The 20,258-nt window shown below is 40.8% G+C and overlaps 1 protein-coding gene across 4 annotated transcripts in view; it reads left to right on the top strand.

Annotated features, from left to right (window-relative positions):
- The first annotated feature begins 342 nt into the window (after positions 1-342).
- Positions 343-20,258, top strand: part of LOC116332312 (kelch-like protein 29) — a 255,737-nt gene continuing 235,821 nt past the window's right edge. The window contains exons 1-2 of one of the 4 annotated variants that reach the window (XM_031755229.2): positions 1,311-1,617; positions 14,331-14,399. The gene's annotated coding sequence lies outside the window, so the exon portion shown is untranslated. Of the gene's footprint in view, positions 419-1,310; positions 1,618-14,330; positions 14,405-20,258 lie in introns of those variants that run through there. The other 3 variants (XM_039599415.1, XM_039599416.1, XM_039599414.1) reach the window with 3 other exon arrangements.

Here is a 20,258-nt window from a genome sequence, read left to right as displayed (position 1 = left end):
AGCAACTAAATTCAGCCATGTTTCCTTTCCGTATCTGGGTTTTCCTGCTCCAGCATGTTAACTCTCCTGCATAGATACTCTTTATAAGTTACTTTTAGGTCCTGTAAAGGGTGCAGGTGTGTTCACTTGGGGCTGATTACACTCCTGCTCTAGCTGAAGATGAGTTACATCAAATATAAAAAAACCAGATGTCACCAAACATCACACTGAACTACCTTAATAAGAAAATGATAGAGTTGTCAACCAAAAGAGACCGTACACGCCCACATGGTCTTGAGAGGAGAACTAATCAAGCAAAGTAAGTGAAAGCATTTGTACAGTGCAGTCGAGGCAGGAAAGGGGAGCTTGATGACAGCGAGCCAAAAAGACTGTAATGGATTCTGCGCCATGTGCCACTAACAGGGAGATAATCCGTCAGGTAAGAACAAATAATCACGTTGGGCGACAAATTGAAAGTTTTAGAAGGCTGTAAAGATATGGCCGGCATTAAAAGGTTCTCCCTGGATAAGAAGGTTTCTGTCTTGAGTTAATTGCCCCACAAGTAGCCGGTCCCCAGAAGGGGCCGAGATAAAGCTGAACTATCAAAACAAATAAATCTGCCGAATAGGAATTCATTTATCGTCCACACCTGTGTTTTTCCTGCCGTGGCGCATCAAAATGTCCTCAGTGAGAGGCCAGGGCTGTCTTTTCTTGACTTTCTGTAATTATTTCTTTCCACCTTTGCTTGATCGCGTCACATTGCTGATTGCGCTCATGGAAAAGTGGTTAGGGAAGCAAAAAGGACATTGATTTTAGGCAATTTGGATCAAGCCGGAGAGGGCCCTGTTGATTTTCATTCTAGCCATCTAATCAGGGGCTGATTTACAACCGGGATGCTAAGTGAATGTAATTACCAGCATTTAAGCGCCAGGTAGGACGGGGAAAGCTACAGCGGTTTTGGGAATGAAGAACAGCCAGCATTAGTGCACCTTTCATCTGTAATTTGGATTTATTTGGGAAGATTGTTTGGGAATATTTCAGCTGTAACCACCCCAAACACTGTTTTTTTTCTTTTCTTTTTTTAGTGAATAATAAAATTAGAACAGTTTGTTTTCTTGCTTGCTTGTCTAAGTAATAGAAGAAGAATACGAGTGAACCTTTGGAACTCCCTTCATGGCTGATAATGATCCAAGGAACCTCCTGCGAGGACAGCTCCACTGATGTTGGAGTGCAAGCACAGCTCTCTGCGGGTACGTGCGATGGCATACAGTGGCGGGTGGGAGGCGCTGTAGGGCTTGTGTGAGAGAAACAAAGTGAAAGGGGAGGAGCAGCATCGGGAGTAAAGTGGCCACACGGTGTGCCAGTCCGTCCAAGCAGTCGCTTACATCTCAGATCCGCCGCCGCGCAGAAAGCCCGTCTGCCAAGTCCTGTCCACTCCACTTGGTGACGTGCAGAGCCGAGCGCAGGCAGGCCACTTACAGACCGGCCCACAGCCGCTGCCACTGCACTGTGCTGCTCCTTTTGCTGTAAAATGCAACAGCGGTCTTTGCGGGATAAAGACAGCATTCATACATAATCAGCGCCGGAGCGAAACAAGGACAGACGCCGGGGGACAGGAGCAGCGAGCGGCCGGTGGAGGTAAGCGCTCGGTCAGCGGAGGTGCGAAGAAACACCGCGCTGACTCTCGCCTTTGCTTCGTTTTTTTTTTTTTTTTTTACACGCTTTTGTGTTAAGGCAGGAGTTCACTCGTCCTATCATGAATGAATGAGGGGGATCATCAGTTTCACTGCCAGCCCTTAGCTGAGGACCATAGCCTACCAAATGGTGTGTACGGCGCTCACGTTGTGCGCAAGCGCTCCCGTTAAGAGGAGGGCGAATAAAACTAACTTCACGACTCAGATCGAGGTTTGGGAATTTAAAGAAGGAGTGGTCGGCGTCAATGTCAAACAATTTAGGACTTACAGTTGGTCACTATAGCAACGCTATTAAATATATATATATAAAAATACCAAAATAATTCAGGTGTAATCAGCTGGTCATGTTCTGACAAACTGCCTAGAAGCCTCTAGTCATGTGCAAACGACCAGGCAGAAGAAATTCATTTCAATGTCACTTACCCCAGTTGTGCATCTTCTGAATTTACAGCTGCACAAATCCCACTACTGCACAGATTGTAAGGGAAAGATTTATTGTGGCTCTGGAGTGGATTTGAGAAAAAATAAATAAATAAATAAAATCCTGTTATTATATTCCACAGATGCGTGTAAAGTTGTAGCCTGCACTAGGCAAGACTCATCCTTCAAACAGCTAAGCATTGCTCATGACAAGTCCCATGTGTTGTTACAGTGCAGTGCTGTGAAGTGGAGCACTGGCTGTGAAGGACACTGTGTTTTGCAGAAAGTTCCCGATGATCATCGAGTCAATGCTGTCTTACAAATGCACCTTCTGACCGGGCAGGAGCTGTTGTCCTGTGCAAGTGTGAAGGCGCTGTAGAGGCGAAAGCATGGATCACAGAATTATCACATTTTGCCTGTAGTCCATATTTAGCATGATTTATTGTGAACTCTCACATCCAACAGCACACTTGTCGATCCTCCTGGATGGTCTCCCCGGTGCTGATCCCTGTTTATGAGCCTGACTTACTGTATATAAATAGATGTAGGCTACGGCCACCCAACAGGACTGCGCGTGTGTTGCTATACTGAAGATGCATCCAACATTTGTTATTGTATTAATGGGCTGAGCATGTGGGGCAGGAGCAGGACACACTTCCCTGCTGATGACATTTGAAAACCTAGCAGGCTATCACAAATCAAGGCAGGGATTAAGGGGCTTTAGTGCTAGTCCTCTCTGAAGAGACGGGGAGCTCTGGACTGGATAAGGTAAGACAATGCATTTGCCTGAGAGCTGCTGTGTTTAGCAGGGGTCTTCTCTCCTCACGTGCTGCATTCGAGGGAGAACTCTCGCTCTGCACATTTAGGATAACCAGTCACCGCAGGTGGATGATCACACAGCAGCATCAGCAGCACTATATGGAGAGGTGTTAACACACTCTGTAGCGTGTGTTAAGCTACAGAGCCTTATTGTCAGGCAAGCCTTACCTCTGTGGAAGTATTGTGGTCTCTTCAGTTTGTCACAAGCTTCTTTGCAATAAACTCAATCAGGGATAATCCTTCTATATCAAATGTGATTTAGGTTGGTCTAGGGAACCGCTTTGGCCGGAGGAATTCATTTAGAAATTACCCAGAGGCATTTATCCTATTAGCAAAGGCCAAGCGAAAAACGACTCCTGTTGTTATGGTCAGCAAATTACAAAACTGCAGCTCAAGGCCATTTATTATAAATTTTTTTTCCACCACGTTTTCCAAGAAGGAGAACACGGGGTAAAGCGTGTATAATTTGACCGGTGTGGAATGTGTGATCTAAATGCAGGCTGAGGAGGTAGAAAAGATGAAATGCTGTACAGTGTTTTCTTGTACTTGGATGAAGTTGTGATGCACTGGGTTTTGCCTCCGGTGATCAACCGTGTATTTCAAGGAGTCGAGGAAGCAGAAGCTGTGCCAAACTTGCCAATAAATATGACCGTAGAAAGCCAAGCTCTGAGTTATTTTCATGTAACAGCAGTCAGATAAACATAATAGCTATTCGGCAGCAGTTTGGATAAGATGAAGCAATTTCCACTGTCCCCTTTTTTCTTTTTCGTTTTTTTTATTTATTTTTTTAAACTAATGTACATGTAATGCCTCTGTTTATCTGCAGCCTGCTCACCAAAGCAAAATATTAAAGTGTGAATGTAGCCGGCAATTACGCTGATTCTGTTGGAGCAGTGGATATTAGAAGGCCAATCTGGACCAGCCCGCCCCCAATCAAAATGAAAATGAAAAGCAGTTGTGCATGTTTTTGTCTCTTTGGCACACAATGAACTCTATTTTCTCCAAGGTTAAAGAGGGTATCCTTTCTTCTGTAATCACATTGCTCTAGCAGATTTATACTGTGCTCTCTCTGCATGTTCATAGAGGCTGCTTTGAGTATGTGAGTAATTTTTTTTTAGGGGGTACACGTGCACCCCTTTAGAAACACCAGCATATTCAAACAACAGTACCCACACACTGGGATCTGAAATGTGAGATTTTGAAATGTGAAATCAGATTCTTGTAGCCTGTTACACAATCAGGTGACAGTGAGTTGAATTTAGCAATAACATCTACAGCTTTAAAATCTTTTTATTTTCTTATTAACATATTTTTTTTACTGAATTAATGTGACGTAACTGTCGTTATTACATGATTTATAAAATTTTGTTTATATATTTTTTTTTTTTTTTAAGCACATGCAGACAGGGTATTAAAAAAATTATGTTCCATCTTCAAAAGACTGTTTTTTGTTTTGTTTTTGTTTTTTTTAAAGGAAAAGGACAGAAAATTGCAGTAAAATGTAAAGTATATGGCTGAATATAAACTTTTACATACAAAACTTACAATGTTGCTCAAGGCAGACCTCTCCGGACACTCACTTGTGTCCATACAATAGTTAAACCTGTCTGCTTGTCTGTGGTCACTGCAGCCACTGCTGCTGTTATGCCACCTTCCAGCAACCACATGAAAGTCACGAATCCGTTCTTTCTAACGGTATGTGCTTCAGTTGTTACTGGTGAATGGCTTGACCTAAAGCACTTTGAAATTGAATTATTCTTTTTAACACACCTTGCATTTCATAAATATATTTTTTTTTATTTTTCTGAAATGTGATATTATTTTTTTAAATAATAATAAAAAATAATTATGGGTTTTGTTTAAGGAAATCATTTATTACAGGAAATATTCTTGGTGGTTTCTTTTCTTGTCCTACGTTAGAAAACAAGATTAATGTCTCTCCTCTGTCTATACAAACATAAATCTATTGCATGCTACTACTTACTGTATTTACTGTAAAGACTTCCTTCAGCAAGAAGGCTTGCAGTACATTATGTATACATTTTGTGCTAACCCTTTGATGCTAGTGGTGAATAATGTTGACTCCTTTGAACACGGTGTACCCAGCAGTTTTCTTAATATTGCTCCTGTTTTTTTGCTTCTGTTTTTGTGTTAATTGAACCGTTATTTCAGTTCACTCAGGAAGCACTGTATTAAATTGCCATAGCCACTTAGATGGTACTCGGGTAGCTTTTTGTACTCTTAGTGCATTTATTTCCTTTTTCTTAGGTTAATTTTTCTGGCTGTTGTGCTGCTAGCAAATTGCAAGCATGGAATCTCTGTACAGGTTGAACTTGACCTCAAGGTCAGTTTGCTTAGCAAGTTTTCAGTTTTTCTTTTCAAGCAGTCATGCTGAAACAACAGGAGCTGCAGTTAAAAGCAGCACGGAGCAAGAATTTAGTCCTCATCATACCTGGCGTGCTTCATCACATACGTCTGGGGTGACGACTTTATAACTGATTTACTTCCACGTTTATAAAATAATCAAAGTCTTGCATTATTATATTATTATATTAAATGTTAAAGTCCTGCCTACATAGCTCAGTTTGCTACTGAACCTGTTACCCATTATTATGTAAAGCAAATCTAGACCCACTCTGACAGGCTATTGCGAATTGTGGAATTGGGCTTTCGAGGTTGACTGGCCGCATTAACACGGTCGGTCTGCATATAATTAAGACAATGAGTCTCTCGCCTCATTTGACAGAAACATATGTATTTTTGTTAGTTGTGTGATTAGGTTTATGATGCTTGGTTTAAAAAAATTGAAGAATATATTTTTGATGATGTGATCATCTGCATTTGGTTCTGGTTAAAAATTGTTTGATGGAACCAGAAATGCTTTTTGCAGGAAAGAGTCTGCCACGTGTACTCCACCAACTGTTTTGCTGTTTGTTGCTGGAAAAGGAGCAGGTTAGTTAGAGCAGGCCATCTTTCAATGTGTCCAAGGACACGTTTGTGTAAAGACTGCTTAAAGAATGGGGAGGTATCCCCATCTAGACCATCTCCAAATGTGGTCTGAGCAATGGGGCATTAATCGAGTCCCTTCAGGAGCAGTCCACCTGTAGTTGTACCACCCAAGACCAATGTTAAGGCCATGTATGAGCAGAACCTTAGATCATTTACACCCCAAGCTCCACCTGGGCTCCACTGTATGCCAATGACTCTGTGGCTCATACGCAAGCTTGCTTTAACTCAGTGCTTTAACAAATATTATGTCTCATTGATCAAGGTGGGTTTCAGCTTGTGTTGGCCATGTTTGTTAGTGTATTCAAGCTTGATAGCAAGCGTGGAGAGAATGCTTGATCTGTCTTGAGTTGGTTTACCGTGCCCTGCTTTGATATCAACATGATAAAGGCGTTTTCAGTGACAGGATGACCAAAAGACCTCGTTTTCCTTCCAATACAAAGCATAGTGAGATCTTTTCATTTTTTTCCATTAGGTGTTTTCAAAGTGACACTTGTTATTTAAAAAAAGTAGCTGTAACGTCTTTTTAACGCATATTTTAAAAACATTTTTGCTGTAAATCTGAATACTATCTCAAGGAAAACTAAAATCCTATTTTAAATACTGAGAGGGGAGATGCCTTTCAAGGACAAAGATGAAGATGGATCAGATACTTACCACATTAAGTTTTTTCTTTGCCAATAGTACTGAATTATTCTCCTGCAGCTTTTAAGGGAGCCTTTAAACTTTCCTTATTGGTTTTCTGGGACAGTGATGTCTTTGTTTAAATATGCCGCTGAATATTTAGCATAACTGGCCATTACAAAGCATAATATACTTGCTAACACACGGGGCATAAGGCCATGAGCAAATGCCGTGCTTCCCAAGCTCTTTAGAGATCAGTGAACTATGAAAAGCAGTCTCTTCAGCTGCCCTCTTGAACACAGTCGCTCAAGGGCTAGTGATGCTGGTATCATATTTCTAAAAAGCCTGCAGTTTCCCTTTTCAGAGACTCAAATGGTCTCAAAATGCACTAAGCTCTGAACCTCCTGCATCCATGGAGATTTGATTTAATAGATCACTTTCAAAGCTTAGTTTCTGTTGTTGTATGTATGTTGTTGATTTTAAAAGTTAGGAATTTTGGTACTGTTTAATTGAATAGGTTAACATTTCTTTAATATACATTTATATTTAAATGTTATTTGTATATTTTTTTTCACATATTTTTCAATATTAACACCTAACATTAGGATTTCTGTGGTGTAATGATTTTAGGTTTTCAATCTGCTGACATAAAAGTGTTAAGTGGTCATAGTGTTGCTGTGGCTGTAATATGTAGTACGTGGCATGAGTGTGTTTGTTGTCAAACAGCTATGCTTTCCAGGAAGCTGAACCACCCTACACAAAAGGCTGTGAGCCATTAGGCCATAACACCAGGGCCAAGGGCTGCACTTAAATTCTAAATTTACCAGTAACTTTAGCTCGGATTGCATTTGTTCAGTGTGGCATTGAAAGTATTTGGTCCTCCTGCCAAAAAAAAAAAAAAAAAAAAAGCATTGTTAGGAAAACTGAAGACCATTCCATTAATGCTAATACCCACATAGAGTGTTTAAATTCACTTGACATGTTTGGGGACACGGGGTGAGGATTTGGTTTGGACTCAAGCCTGTGAGGCTACATCTCAGGGCCGCTGCACTCTGGGAGGCTGCTGTGTGGTGAGTGGCTCCGCAGGGGGCAGGTTAAGCCTGTTAGCCCCATGCGATGATGCCGTAGGTTTGCACCATCAAGGGAGGGAGCGGGCTGTGACAGAGGTGGACATGGAAAATCTTTTTTTTTTTTTTTTTTTTTAAATCTTGTAGACCATCACAACCAACAGAACCACTGCCATTTCTCCTCTTGTTTATGCAGGCCCCCATTAAGCCTGTCTACAGGAATATTTCTGCACCGCAGCTGACGGCCACAGCTCCCCAGGCATCCCTTTTATAAACCTTAGTCATTTTAATAAGGTGCACTTCACTATCTTATCTCTGCTTTGGAATAAACATCATCTATAATGTAATACAAAACCTATTCGAGCTATGTCCAAGTTGTTAAAAAAAGGAGACTAAAGCAGACATTGTTTGGGAAGTGCACCGGGCCTTAAAAGGACACGGACACATTATGTAATCATTTATTTGAAATTGAATAATTGAATCTGCCTAGAGGAGAAGCCAAGCTTAAAGAGAGGCCTGTTGGAAGAGGTTTTGAGGTGGAATGTCAGACTCAAACCAACTCTGTCTGCTTGAGGCAAACCAGACTTCAAATTACTTCAAGAGGAAAACAAATTTCACCGGTCACTGAAGTCACTTGAACTCATTTCACTTGCCTTTTGTCTCAGAACCATGGGAAATTACACTAAAACTATTTGAGCTTTGCCACTGTCATTTCAGTGGTGCCACAATGTAACTGCAGCATATAGTCTGTGTGCCTGTGCCGCAGGGTGGATTTTTTCTTTTCTTTTTTTTAAATTGCCATTTGTCTTGGTATTAACAAGAAAACATACTAAAAGCAGGGTTTACCCAGTAATCTTCTGAAATCCTTACCTGAATCTGGGGATGCCACTCCTACTTTGTCCTTCACCATGCATTTATTTTGAAGGGATCTGTTTGAGGGGAAGCCTCTGAATCATTTATCTGCAGTGAGGACTAAATATGTAAATAGTTCACAATTAATTGTAGTATACATAACACTGACTTAGAGCCATGTCTGATTTGCATACTCCAACTGCGCGAGTTAAAAGGTGGCTTTTTGAGTTAAGAGGGTACATAAATCACGTGTTTACAGGTGGTGTGATGTGCATCTGTAATATTGTCCTATTTACAACCTGTTTGCATTAGCTTGGATGTATTCTTTCAAGGGCCACAACAGCTTATAAAATATTGGCACCATCCCAGCCATCCTAATGCTGCGATGCATGCACTCCACTGTTGATTAATTCACGTTGGCAGTAGATTTTCTCTGTATAAATACCTGCAGCACAATGACCAGGGTCATTAATTGTATTTAGTAATTACTGTATGACAGCCAGCAACAAATTAAAAAGGAAAGGGGGCTGTTTTTATTCATTTAAACTCTGTGTAAGTGGGTCACCACATTATCAAAATTGGACTATCTACATTAGCGCATATTCTATTCAATTTTCAATTGAGTTCAGGTTTATTTATAGGGCGCCAAATCACAACAACAGTTGCCTCAAAGCACTTTATGCTGTAAGGTAAAGATCCTAGTATTTCTGGATGAAACCCTGACAACCGATGAGCAAGCACTTGGCAACAGTGGGAACAAAAAACTCCCTTATAATAGGAAGAAACCACTGTTAGTACCAGGCTCAGGGATGGGTGGCTATCCGCCGTGACCGGTTGAGAGGCAAGGGGAAAGAGAAAAGAGGCGCAGACTCGTAGGGTATACTTTATATACTTTTGTTTTAAATCTACATCATAGGTACATTGTAACCGCAAACCCCTCTGAAACCTTATGCCGTAACATGACATGAACGTGCCCAGAAATCATATCTACACGTCCTGTTAATGCAGCCCACAACTATTGTAACTGGCCTGTTCAGCACTGTTGACGACTCCTGTGCTTTCCGGCTACTTTTTCAGCACGGCTTTTTAATTTATCAGTGAGAGAATAACAATCATTGCCTCAATAAGGAATGATAATCATTGCTCCAATATAAGGACTCACAGATGGTAGCGAATTCCTGGAGGGAGATCGCTGAAACCGTCAGAATGGACGTGAGGGAATTTACAAAGAAGTGGAAAAACTTAAGGGACAAATATGTTTGCCTCCAAAAAATAAAGGAAAAGAAAAAGAAACTGACCACAACAAAGAGCAGGGACGCAGGATGGGAAAAATGTACCAGCATTTTATTTGTTTGTATCGTGTCTGGCACCGCATATAAAACACGACCACGATGTAATTAATACATAAAACGCTACACAAAAGTATGAGTGCTGGCAACCATTTCAACCGCTTACGTAGGTTATGTTGCACACTCTGCAAAGATTCACTGCATAAGTCTAAATCAACATTAAGGACGAGAAAAGACAAAAATGTAATGACATGTTGGTGGTATATAAACACACGGGGAGTGAAAAGAGGTGAACAGAAGTGCTCAGTGTCTCACTTGAAGTTGTGTAGCACAGCGGTGAAATGTATGGTTTTTAGCATTTTTATCAGTTTTTGTCGTAATTTTTTAAAATTGTTTTTGTCGTTAACTTGGTTTCCCTGGGTCTTTTCCCGTGTGTTATGAATAAATCTTCTTTTTTTGGTGCAGGTACTGGTTTTATTTTGTTGTATTTATCCGTGACACCTTAAAGGCCGGTCTGTGAAAATATTGTCGGACATAAACCGGTTCGTGACGCAAAAAAGGTTGGGGACCGCTGCTGTAGCAGTTTGAGCCTACAGCACCATAACTAAGGGAAAGTTCAGGTCACCTTATCAAGCCCCGACTATAAGCTTTATCGAAAAGAAAAGTTTTGAGTTAAAACTGGACAGGGTGTCTGTCTCCCAAAACCAAACTGGGAGCTGGTTCCAGAGGACAGGGGCCTGATAGCTGAAGGCTCTGCCTCCCATTTTACTTTTAAATGCTTTAGAAATCAGGACTAAGCCTGCAGTCTGAGAGGGAAGTGTGTTATTAGGATAATATGGTAGTGTGACACCTTTATGATATGATGGACCCTGATCATTCAAGACTTTGTGCATGAGAAGGATTTTAGTGCATAAAGCTTAAAAAGGAAACGCCAATGACAGTGACTTTGGTTATACAACTACCTTCGCTCAGATGCAACCCTGGCTGTTTAACCTCTCTTTACATGAACACAGTTCATTGGAGTAGACTTGAAAAGTCAGGCAATTGCCACTCGTATCAGCAGCCAAGCAAATGCAAAGTGAAAATCAGAGAGAAGTAAACTCCTGCTTGGAAAGACATAAAGGGCAATGTTGCTGCTTGGTCTCTGTGCCCCTGGTACGTTTTATGCGTTGCAGCTTGGCTGTTTTTGCATTCAAAGATGAACAGACTTTGTCCGCAATAAAACTGACCATAACGTTAATAAGGCTGCAGCTGAAGGTGGCATTGTAAAGATATCTGTCATTGCTCTGTGCCCGTGGGCCCTGGTGTGGTTTTATAGCTTTGAAGGGTAGACATTTTCTTTTTCTCAGCGTTTGCGAGATAGGCTTATCCATTCCCCCCTCTGTGGACAAGAATTCATTGCCACTTGGAAAAGAAGCCCTTTGATTTTTTTATGAGAGAGTTTTTTTAACTGTAGTCACACCAGTCATTTGATGGCGTGGCCATAACATGAAGCTGCTCGGCATTTGCAGCTTTTTGCTGTACTCTTTTTACTTTGCTTTCCCGTTCCTACTGCAGCTCTTGAGTCTTGCGGCAATACCTTTACCCTGAAATGAATAGTCCACTTCAAAACTGCTCAAACACCCTTTTGAGAATGGAGCCAATGTGATGGCAGCCAAGTGTGATTATTAATGGCGGGTCTCTATCTCTCAGGCCTTAATTGGTCTCTGCTGATTGCTCAGCGTTCTGATTAAGAAATGTCATTAAAATTGATGTATTATACTTCCATGTGGTTTTCACAGTTAGCTGCTTCAATCAATTGATAATTACGTAGATGATTTATAACTGGGGTTCATTCTGACAAGTTTACAATAACGGACACGGTAGAACTTTTTCTGTACATTGTTTGAGTAAGGCAGCGAGTGACTGAAAGTTGTACCGCTTCACCTTTTTATCCCTGTGATATTTTTCATTTTTAAGGTTATTAAGTATGTTAAATATCATTCAGGAGTGGCCTTTGGACTGAAAGTATTTGAATTTCATCACAAATGCACAGACAATTAGAGGAAGAGAGCAAATATAAATCTATAGGGAGAAGTCAATGAGATGGTTAATGATGTTCCTTTGTGTGGAGTTAATGGAAAACATCTCTAATTTCATGCCAAAGTAAACATTTTTCCTACGGGGGTTCAACTCATTTTGTTTTAAAAAAAAATACGAGAAAGAAATTCAAGGTTTTCGTTTACACACCAGTGCCAATGCGCTTGGTTCGGATAATAAGTATTGGTAATTTTTGTCACATCAAACCCAATATATACAATATTATGAGTTGCCTGGAAGTTATTGACTGTTTATGTAGTTAAAATTCTAATCTTACGTTCCATAAAGAAAATGGGTGGTGGCAGCAAAACACATTATATTCAGGTGCATATTCATTATGACTTTCTTAAAATATACTTCTTATATATGCACACTTTGTTGTGTTCTAACTTTTAATGAGATTTCACTCTGGATTATTTTGGCACTGTTACATAAACAGCCGTATGTCACAACTTTTTTTTAGACTCTGCAGCAGCAGATGTATTTTAGCCCCATAAATTGACGGTGGAAAGAAATATTTAAAACCCAGCGAGCTGTTGTCTTTTATCATCCTCTCGAGAAAGATTTGGCAAGGTAGCCCTTTCCATTCCTGCACAATCATCACAAATGCAATCAGACTTTTTTTTTCTTCCTCCACCCCAAGAATAAAGAAATAAGCTTTCATTCACTGTGTTTCATCTTAAAAAAGACAAAATGCACTCAAGATCCAGCCCTGCAGACTATTAAGTCTGACGTGATGCGCGTGACTCGGAGGAAGTGTCAGCGAAACACGATAAATGAGCATTCAATAACATTTCCCTTTTTGAAAACGTTTCCCTGTCTGCTTTTCCACAGACAAGCCCATCCTGGGAACTAATATATCTATATCGGTGTATTATTTTGAAGGAGAAGAAAATGTTTTTGGCATAGCTCACAGAGGGACAGTAAAGGAAAAGAGAGATGTAGCTTCACATCAAAAATGTGTACACAAATGCTGTGATTATCGGTTGTCTAACAATCACAGCAACAAAAGGGCACCAACAGTGTCTTGCTTAAACACAGCGCGTTTTCTTTTGCATTGGAGTTTTAAATGATGTGGACTCGCAGAAATGTGTAAACAGAAGTGTTTTTTTGTTCCGATGAAGGGAGCCTAATTTAACTTTTTGTTCTTTCCCACACTGCCTCATCTACGTCGTCAGTGAGAGACTGAGTTGAACATGGCTGAGAATTACAGCTGCGAGTTTGGTGTCTCAGTAAAAAGAAAAGGCAATACTCTTTGTGAAAGTAGAACAAGAGGTTTTTTTGGGAGCTCTTAAAGTTCAGTGTGGCTGTGTTGCATAGCGGTTTATGTAGGCTGCTCTGAGAAATGTATGTATACGTATATACTATATATATTACATGACAGTAGTGCTTTTGACAATGTCTGGCGTAGTCGGATCCGACATTCTTTAATCTGCCAGTTTCCTAGTCTGTACGAAGCCTGTGTGATGTCCAGTACGAAGGTAGGAAACAGTCCTTCTGTGCTCTACCTGTACTAAGGCAAGACCCTTACCTAAACTGTAACTGAGTAAATGTGGTAGTGGGATTGCATCATCTCCTATTGTGTGCTGCAGGGGCATCAGCTAATTCTCCTAACATTTTGTGAAAACCACTCCTGCGTGACCTGCGGTGGATATCTGCTTGTTGAAGCCCCGTGCTCTTCAGATATTAGATATTAGAGAATCTACAAAAATGTCATTATACTCTTTTTATTTAATTGTGCGCTGCAGTGCAAAAGGTCATGAAAATTTTTTTTAAAAGACATCACCAAAACTCTGACACCATAGATGTTTTGTTTAAAGCTTTAGTCTCTTTGTTTGCCAAATTGATCTTTATTTATTTGCAGTGATCAAAACGATAAAAAGATGTCTACCAAGTTTTTTTCCTTTTTGCCCCTCACTTGTTTTCAGCAAAAAAAATGTCATTGTGCATGGATTCCAAACAGAAGCACGTACTCTTTCATAAATACACAGACACAAACAAAGAAGGAGACGTGGTGACTTCCAAAGGCTGCCACCGTCGAGGAGTCAGATGATCGCTGTTTTTACCAACACCAGCTCTGTTGTTACGTGCGACAATGAGGCCCTTTGAAGTGTCACGTCCCATGCAAAAACTCCTTTGTCGTCATCTCAAAAAGAGCAGAGCTTTCACTTTTGTGTATTATTGTAGGGTTTTTTTCTCACATTTTCACTCAGACATTTGTTTGCTACTAATCCCAAGGAGCTTTCCAGCCATATATGTTTAGTTCGGCTATCTCCCGCTGCCAATTGTCTATTGTTGACCTCTGATATTCTCTCGGGACTGTTGTAGAGCCATTAATAGTAAGTCTGTGTGTAGATCTGTCCTCACTTTCATACTCTTTGAGTGAATGGAAACCTGTTTCTTATTAATATTTGAGAACACCAGAGTATTAGGACCACATTTATAGCAGTTCTTTTTTTCCTCGAAGCCTCCCCATTTACCAACTGTTATTGTTTCTGCAGGTGTAGACAGCAATACTCAAAAGATCTAATTTGTCTGTGATGAGCATCCCCATCCACAAGAGACCAAAGGTACGGTAAGATATGAAAAGCTCATTATCTTAAGTCCCAATAAACATCTTATTATGCCACCGACAAGGCAGACGGCATAATACAAAAGCACAATAAAACATGAGTCAGTCATATTCTGCCTTGTCTTTTTATTGTTTTTTTTTTCCATGGAAACTCTTTGGAGCCATTTTAATTTCAGAAATTTTACTAACGATATTGCTGTAGAGGAGAAAGGCTATAAAAAATCTAATCTGATTATGCTCTAATGCGACCTGACAAAAACTTGATTGTTTGATACAGCTTACTGTGCATAACATGTAGTGTTGGCCTGGTTTGGCGGGGGGTTGATTGTCTGGAATTATTTGATATATGGTGTCATTAATTCTGCTTGACTTCCCTGCCGTGTCCATAAAATGAGTTGTGTCTGTCTTTGTTTCTTTCCCGCGATGATCTCGCAGTTATGTCGGCAAGCAAAACAAAGTTGGTCTCGAAGCAATTACGTGGGCTAGAGTCTGATCTCGGGTCATTAAGAGATAGGATTACTCCTGGACCGCGGGACCCCAGGAATGCGCAGACCCCTCCGGTGGTCTGCTCACCGCTGATGAAATAGAATTGAATTAATGGGGTTGCCCACTGTGAGGACTGATTAGAACGACATACTGGCTTTGATCCCGGAGCGAGGTGACCAGGCATGGGCGCCACAGGCACCGAGGCGGGGTTTCGTGTGCGTGTGTGTGTGTGTGTGTGTGTGTGTGTGTGTGTGTGTGTGTGTGTATGTCCTGTCCTGGGTCAGTGCATCGCTAATGAACGGTACTCATTACGTGTGTTCTTTGCTGGGTTCATATCTCACTGGGGTGCTCCAGGTGTAAAATCACTCTGTGGTGTTGGGTTTGTGGAAGGTGGCCCACAGTGGTATGTGATAGTTATCCTGCCCCTTTGATCACAGTTGCAACTCGTGTGTTGTAGTCTGAGCCGTCGTATGAGGTTAAATTTAGTTTGGTGCTATAGGCCGTTGCCTGCAGTCCATCATGTGCTGAAGTCTAATAACACAGCTGGAATTTTTAACCACCGGTATTTACCACTTTTTGGTTCAAGTAGTGTACAAGTTGGTAATTACCAGTTGAGCATAACAGTGGGCTTTTGTGCACCAGGAATTTCTTTGCTTAGTTATTAAGTAACAGAAATGCTCTGCCACAGCTTACAGTGGGCCAGGTGTGGAGTAGAGTGTTTACATTTTGGTCAGTCTAATGCAGCAGATTGAAAATACAATTGCTGTTCGGGAAAGGTTTTCTTGAAGTGTTCAAGTAGGCTGAGATTTGAGTGGGTTGAGATATTATCAGGCATTCTTAGAGCTGCTAACGCGGCCTAAAAAATTCTGGCAAGGAATCATAGCTTTGTCAGAGAAATCTGAGCAAAGAAGAGACTCGGTGACAGTGAGATTGATATGCTTAATCCTTTAGAAATTAGTTTCTGTCAGTGTATGGATTCATTATGAATACTGCTTCATGTAATGAAAACTTCACTTGAATAAATTTAAGTCATATTTTACAGTAGCCGACGAAATTGGCAACCTATAACGCCAATTTACACTTGCACTTCTCAATTTACTTGATATTAATAGGCGAGAAATGTCTCAGCTGTCCTCAGTCTTTGTGATGAAATGAACCGCGTCACGGCTTGAGAGTGTGAAAGGCCTGTTATTTGTTTGTGTGATCATTGTGCTGCTAGAAGGTGGCAAGAGATCCAGAGATCATCACTGCTGCACTGTTAGCATTTATAAAGTTGTTGTTTTGTGATTGCTTCTTTTTTTTACAAGTTATAATTGCATTAGTTTGGGATGACGTGAAGAAATCAACAAACCCTGCACTGTAGGATTTTTATTGACTCATTTCAGTCATTTCAAGTATACACTCCATAGACAAAAGAACTGGGCCGCCCGTTTTAATCTAAATTCGCCTTGGTGTTTCTGGTCCCAGTCCCAGGTGGCCATGCTGTCTGCCTTTCCAAACATTTGTAAAAGACATGGTCGTTCTACAGAGCGCACTAAATACGAGGCCACTGTTGCCAAGTCAGTTTGTGTAACTTCTTCCCTCCTAAATATTCCATGATCAGCAGTATTAGGTATTATTGCAAAGACCATGTAAAGTTACTTAGTGGGGTCACTGAGTGCTGAGGTGTTTAGTTGGTAAAAGTCACCAGCGTTCTCCTGACTCAGTAACTGCAGGGCTTAAAACCTCCTCTAGCATTAACATCAGCGCAAAAACTGCATGCTGGGAGCTTCATGGCTGGGCAGCTCATTACTTTTGACCTTTCTGCATTTTCTTTCCTCTTTTTAAGAAACATTTAATACCTTCTAATACTTTAAAAAAAAATCAACAAATACCTTAGGAGTTCCTTTAAACGACTACAATAAAGTAGTTTTTTTAAAAGGTGAAAGGGGAAATTCATTTAATTTCAAAATTTCCAGAATTTTTCTTAGAATTTTGTCACTATAAAAAAACCTCAGTCACCAAACCCTGGATGCCAAAAAAGATCATTCCAATCAGGACAGAAATGATGTTCACTCAGAAAGCCTTTGTATCCTTTCTAAATGGACAGACCATGCCAACAAAATACCCCCAACTGGTCAAAAATGAGTTATTTTCATTAATTTGTCCACCCTCTATGTATTTAAATAGCAAAAAAAATATTTATTTGAATTAAACAGCAGGTCATTATGATAGTCTTGGCCGTCTAGAACAGCCATAGTCACTTTTGCCTTATTATGTGGTATTTATACTCCAGTCCAAACTTATTGTTGGACTCCTTATCAGTAATCCAACAATAAGTTTGTAAATTTGATGTATTGTGGAACAGAATTATAGGTTTCCATTATGATAAGTTAAGTTTTTGTCTTAATTAGTCCACTTTGCTCATTGTAACCACGTTCCTCGTACATGTATCACTTTTGTTTTCAGTGATATTACAAGAATGGCCTTTAAACTTTTGAGGGCCACTATTTGATACCCTGCATTTAACCCATCTACCCACTAATTGAAAGTGTCTATGGGAATATCTTACAGCTAGTGGTTACCCGCCGGCTGTAAGGTGTTACCATCTGTCTCCATGTGCCCATAAAGCTCAGAGTGGTTTGGGGATTTTTCCATTAGTTGGTACGACTGTTCTTACGCCAAACAAACTGCACCACATTCAGCTCAGAGTAGCATGCTGAGTTGCATTTTCATGGGGCCATGGTGCGGTTATTTGTTTCACAGCCAAGTCTGAATGCTGCTGTTCAAATTTCAACCAAAAAGATTTAGAGATCTAGAGTGTTTTATCTGCTCCAGACATTCTTGGTGTGAATGTGCCCTAAATCCACACAGCAATTTGTGAGAATGGAAAAAATTACAAATTCTAATGATCAGAAATGTCACACTGCCTGCCAACAAAACTCAATAAAGTTTTTGTTTGTTTGTTTGTTTTTTAAACCACATATCTTGGGAAATAATGGTCATCATCACCCTTGTTTGCCCAGCAGTGTGCTGTTTATGTTGGGCCCCCAGACGGTAAGCTTGAGCTGTCTGCCAGAATCATTCTCAAGGCCGCCTCAAGTAATGATAGATGACAAGCTTCTGCGAGGAGGAAAACGGGTCCCTCCGGTAGCCACGCAGAGCCGCTCAGACAAAGGTGCTATCATCTGGCAGCCCATCCTCTGCGCTATTGTGGAGGAAGGTTGAGGGGTGGAGGTAAATAAAAGAGTGGAAGAGTGTCTGCTGCGGCTAATGAGAAAGAAAGTTACATCTCTCCTGTTGAGGAGTGCAGTAAATTGCTGTGAGGCGTGTGCATTGACTCCTTGTCAGTGAATACTAATAAATCCCAGTGGTCACCTTGATTAAGCCGAACATGAAGTTCCAGTTTTGTGCTCTTGAAAAGGGCTAACCTTGACTTTAGACTGAGCAGGAAATCTCTCGTCGTTATTAATGGATCTAAAGAAAATGTATGTTTTAGGCTTGCTCTCTCTCTCTCGAGCAGCCGGTTAAACGCTGGTATGTTTCCAGCAGCAAAGACGAAATAATTTTTTCCTTTTAATAAATGTAACTGGAAAAATATATTTACCATGAAAACCTGAACGAGATTTAAAAGAAAATAAATCTTTCCATTGGCTCTGTGACTCCATTCACTGAAGGCACTGAGATGCTGTAGCCAGTATCCAGACCTTGGGTTTACATTATTTTTACATTATTTTGTGAAGGTCCCGAGGTCAAGAATAAATAAATAACAAACAACCTTCCCAAAGATATTCATATTCCTACTTGAAAATGCTTCTTTTTCTATGTTACCATGTGGGCTCAATGTCGTTATGCACAGTTCAGTTCAAACCAGCAATGTAGTTAGAGTCCAGCTTTCAGCGATGCTAATATTTCATTTAGTAGTATAGATTTTACACTATAGACACATTAAGATATTAGCATTAATTAAAAAGTGAACAGCTGTTTTTAAAGTTGATGTGGTGAGAACAGTAAAAATGTCCACGTATATGACTTTAACTAAAAAATTTGGACCCAAAGTGATTCAAGGAAGGAGAGATGGTTAACATTACAGCAACAGGCGTAATGATGGGTGGATGTCAGAATGTGCATATGCTAAAACGCCACGTCACGCCAGAGGTCTGTGTGTGACTGCCCACAACCTTAGAGAATGTTACTTCTTACTTGGATGTCTTGGAAAATTTCAGAGCTGATGACACAGCTGTATTTGATCAATAAAGCAGCCTACAGTCATACCATAATTAACTTTATCAAATCAAGACCACACAGTGCTTTAACACAACAGGGTGCTTCAGCGGTAGGATAGGAAGTAATAACAAAACTCAGGAATAAAACGAAACGGGTTAAAGAAGAGTTTTAAAAGTCTCCTTCAGCAGCAGCTTATTTGTTGTCGGAAAGAAAAATCCCAGTTGAAAATAGCATTTAGATTGGTCAGCTTTTGTTGTTTTAATGTTGTGGCTGCTTGGAGTATATTCCTTTTTATCCTTTAACTAAAGTCTGTAATATTACACTTTGTGCTTATCCACACATGTTCCTTCACCTAATGGACTGTCCCACTGTGACGGGATAAAGACATTAAATGCAAAAAGGTGCCTCATGGCTTGCCATAACCTCATCTCCCACAACCACTTACTTCAACTCAGCGGAGTACAGCAGAAGTTGCCTTATGTAATGTTTCATAGTGTTTTTAAAAACCCTACGTCTGAGCCCGCTTGAGGACGAGCTTCTGCCTGCCACTATTATTAAAACAGAGTGTCTTCACCTGCTGACGAAGGGGAAAAGAAAAAACCTTTAGAAAGGCATTCATCGAGACCCAGCGCACTGAAGTATTAAGCTAAAGAGACAGGAAGTGTTGGGAGTGTAGCGGAGGGGGTAGTCCTTTTCTGTTTTAAGCAGAAAATAATGGCACTAATGACATGACCTCTGACCTGGGCACCATGAGGCGCATGTCTGATATTGTCTTGGTTGAGAATAATCAGGTGTGTAGGAAGGGGGGGTTAGGAGCAAGGTCGGGGCCTGGTGCCATTCATAAGACAACCTCTGGCCTTCACAGCACACACACACACACACACACACACACACACACACACACACACACACACCTTTAATGATAGAAAGGGGAGGGGTGGGGGCACGGGGATCCCATTCACATGCCGTCACCAGACCATAACGGAGTCGGAACATAAACACACATTCATAAACACTGACTGCGACCCGCGCTGTCGTACGTACCCGGTTATATTCTTGTCACATAAACAGTGAGGCATTGTCTCCTGCACGCCCCTGGAGTGATTAAGACGTACGGCGCGGCAGGGGGTCGGCCTGTGGTTTAAAGGAGCATAGAATCAGAAGA

This window comes from Oreochromis aureus, linkage group 15 (assembly GCF_013358895.1).
Source record: "Oreochromis aureus strain Israel breed Guangdong linkage group 15, ZZ_aureus, whole genome shotgun sequence".
In the NCBI taxonomy this organism is placed as follows: domain Eukaryota; kingdom Metazoa; phylum Chordata; class Actinopteri; order Cichliformes; family Cichlidae; genus Oreochromis; species Oreochromis aureus.
Note: the sequence above shows the minus strand (reverse complement) of the source record. Positions and strands in the feature narration are given on the sequence as shown.